Genomic DNA, 3,681 nt, shown 5'->3' with positions numbered 1-3,681 from the left:
AACTCGGCGAGTCGACGGGATGACTCGACAAGTAGAGTCAACCAGGAAGGTTGACTTTAACTGAGGATTTTGACCTTGACCAAGAGTTGACCAGTTTGACTTCCAAGGGTACTTTGGTAATATTGGTATTTATGGAATTGGTACTTTGGTAGTGTTCAGTGGCGGCGATCGTATCGGAGGTCGGAGCAGCTTGGTCTTATCTCTTCAGTCAGCAATTTCAGGTGAGTTATCCTCACTATATCAATAGGGTCTGAGGCACCAAGGCTGGCCCTTTTAGTTGTTATCTTGGTTACAGTATGCTACATGTGGTTATGATCTGTTAGATTGGTATCAGAATAGACAGTATGTTGTTATGCTCATGTGATCCGTTAGGATTGGTATGTTAGTGACATGGTTAGGCCTATGCCTTGGTCATGAGAGATTGCTATGATCGATGATCTGTGAGATAGTTATTGTGACATCCCCAAAATCACGGCCAGAAAAGACCGATTTTGTTTATGCTTTATAAAAATCAGAGTATTTCTTTTCATAAAAATGTTGCGGAATTTGTTCCCAGAAAAACACGATAAATACGTTATTAAAACATTTTCAAAGAAACGTATTTATTTCATTTTAAAACGTTTGGGATGTCATTGTTAATACAGAAACATAAGCATAAACAGAACTTACAATTATTTACACTAGTGTTCTACATCTCTTTAAATCTCTCAGTGTAATGTCACTTCATATCGTCACCTGTGATGTAAATAAACTGAGTGGGTCAGGTTGGGAAACCTGGTGAGTACATAGGGTTTTCAACCCACAATAATATAGTTATTATGTTTAAACAATCAAACAATCAACCCAATTACCCATCCCCATTATCTTCTTTTAGTCTTCCCTAAGGATATTATCTCAAGGGTCATCTCCTATATCATATTTACTTCTCATCTCCTTACGTCGTATTTCCTTATTTGAGTGTTCCTACGAACTTTACCTAAGGATCATCGCCCACATTGCATAGACAATACTAATCCGAGGATTACTCCCTCAATATGTGTCTAGCAAGAGTTAGGGTATCATCGCATGATTACGCAGCCACAACATCACCTGGACTTGTAAATCATGATAAGGGTTAGTCTATCATCGCACGAATACGTAGCCACAACATCGCCTGGACTCGTACTTCATAATAAGGGTTAGACTATCATCGCATGAATACGTAGTTACAACATCGCCTGAACTCGTAATTCATCACCTACAGGTTACTAGCCTGCTGGTGTTTCCACGGGGTTGTCTATAATAGTCCGTGGTCGCCATCTATAGTCTAGTAGATGACTACATCTCCAAATTGTCGGACAAGGTTGTAGTATCCTACATCACCGATTCATAATCACTTATCTATCCTCACCTAATTATCATCATCTTCCTATCATCACCTATCTCTCATTATTTTATTTCATCACTCACCAACTATTTCATCTACCCATGTTTTATCCCAACATATTTGTAGATATAAAATAAATATACAGTTTAAATCATTTAAAACATGTATAAATCATTCATCCAGCATAGACAACAAGTATTCAAACAATATGCACACATAGCACGTAATTTATATTAAAATACTTCATATCTATGTGTAAGATGAAAGGGACCATGCACTCACCTGAGTAGGTGGTGACTCAACACTCGAACAGCGCTTCGATACTCTCAAAACAATTTCCTTCGAGAAAACAGCGGGTTTTTCGCAAAACCGGGCTTCGCTGGAGCAGCGTTTCCGAGCCGAAAGCTTTTCTTCTCGGAGCCGTCGGGCGCTCCGGGGCTTTCTTCTCGTGCTAGGGAGGTTCCGTAGACTTGGGAGGGGTTTAGGGAGGCTAGAGAGAAGTTAGAGAGAGAAAGAGAGGCTTATGGTGTGAAGAAAATATGAGGAGTTTACCCTTATATTTATAAGAAGTGTATAGTAAAGTAGTCTCCAAGCTTCGTCCGTAACTTTTGCATACGAGCTCCGTTTTTGTCTGTCTTTTTACTGTTGAGTTCCTATTAATGAGATCTTCAACTTTCATTTAGACCTCGTTGGCTAATTCTCATTCTATCTCGGATTTACAAAACTGTATCGAATTCGCCGCGCTCGAAAAGTAGGGACTAAGCTTCGTCCATAACTTTCGCATACGAGTTCCGTTTTTGTCTGTCTTTTTACCGTTGAGTTCCTATTAATGAGATCTTCAACTCTCATTTAGACCTCGTTAGCTAATTCTCATTCTATCTCGGATTTACAAAACTGTATCGAATTCGCCGCGCTCGAAAAGTAGAGACTAAGCTTCGTCCATAACTTTCGCATACGAGTTCCGTTTTTATCTGTCTTTTTGCCGTTGAGTTCATATTAATGAGATCTTCAACTCTCATTTAGACCTCGTTGGCTAATTCTCATTCTATCTCGGATTTACAAAACTGTATCGAATTCGCCGCGCTCGAAAAGTAGGGACTAAGCTTCGTCTATAACTTTTGCATACGAGCTCTATTATCGACGTTCTTTATATCCACGTGTTGGTATTTACGAGTACTACAACTTTCATTTAGATCCCGTTGGCTAAAAATCGACCGATCTAAAATTCAGATTTCGGGCTGTGCACTGTTATGCTAAATCTTAGAAAAATCATTACTTCCTCATACGAAGTCAGATTTGGGCGTTCTTTTTATCGATGTTCTTAGTTTAACATATTCTACAACTTTCGTTTAGATTGCTAAAGCTAAATCTCGCTCTATCGTAAATTCACTATTTACGCTTCCCGGTATCGTGTCGGTTCCGTCGCGAAACTTCAACGGGTCATAACTTCTTCGTTATAACTCGGTTTTCGGCGTTCTTTATATGTACGAAAACCTTGTAACATACTCTACAACTTGATTAAGATTATTTATTCTAAATAATCTTTTGTCGAAAAGTCGTTTTCGACCCCTATTGCCTCTAATTTGACTAGCCCAGATTTGCGGGCGTTACAATTATCTCCCCCTTAGGATGATTACGTCCCGGAATCATCAACGAAACAGGGTCGTATAATGACTCCATACGTAATCTCTTCATCCTAGGTAATAATTATAACTTCTACATTCCTTCGATTCTATCTCTTAAACTCATTGACTGTAAGAGTACTCGATCGTGCACCTGCTCTCTACCTCAGGTTAGACTCCAAATTATGACCTTCAAGTCACAATCTCGATCCTTGTTGGATACGGACTTGAGATAAGTTCTTTTATTACTACTATAGATCGATGTGTCATATTCTAATGACCTATCATCGTATGTTGCAACACTTAGACTTAGGTCTCTTAGAGTTAAATTCTAAAACAGACTATGCCTTCCTTCATGTTCTAATGTGATATAATCACACTTTAACATTAGGCATTTCTAGCCACCAACTTCTTTAACAACGAGTGTGATACTTCTATTGATCGCTTTGATTTCAACCGTTTGGTTTAAGTCGGACGCTACATCAAACTTGGTTCTCTGAACCACACAACATACTCATCGTAGTCGGACTCGATTCGATATGACCACTAGGGTCGGAATATCAACAATCTTCTTAGTCATTACCGAAACGATGGTAACAACACACTTGAATAAAATGAAATCAATTACTAGCTTCTTGGTAACCTTGTGACTTTCCCTGATCCAAGTGTGAGTCCTGTGCTTCCGGTAGTATA

Source organism: Lactuca sativa, chromosome 4 (assembly GCF_002870075.4).
Source record: "Lactuca sativa cultivar Salinas chromosome 4, Lsat_Salinas_v11, whole genome shotgun sequence".
NCBI classification, from domain to species: Eukaryota; Viridiplantae; Streptophyta; class Magnoliopsida; order Asterales; family Asteraceae; genus Lactuca; species Lactuca sativa.
This window is presented reverse-complemented; position numbering follows the sequence as displayed.